The sequence below is a fragment of the Tarenaya hassleriana genome, unplaced genomic scaffold (assembly GCF_000463585.1).
Source record: "Tarenaya hassleriana unplaced genomic scaffold, ASM46358v1 Cleome173, whole genome shotgun sequence".
Classification (NCBI taxonomy): Eukaryota; Viridiplantae; Streptophyta; class Magnoliopsida; order Brassicales; family Cleomaceae; genus Tarenaya; species Tarenaya hassleriana.
This window is the reverse complement of record NW_010965149.1, coordinates 191415-191646: the sequence shown is the minus strand read 5'-3', so window position 1 is coordinate 191646 and position 232 is coordinate 191415.

Below are 232 nucleotides of genomic sequence, written 5' to 3'. Positions count from 1 at the left end.
GACCGAACCATGTCTAACAGTGTTCGGTTCCTCCATTCAGACACGTCGTTCCACTGTGGCGTTCCAGGAGGAGTTAATTGTGATACAATACCACTATCAACCAGATAGTCAGTGAACTCTTGGCTCATATACTCGCCCCCACGATCCGATCGAAGTGTCTTGATCGTCTTGCCAAGCTGGTTCTGTACTTCGTTTCTGAAAGCCTTGAACATTTCAAGTGTTTCAGACTTAT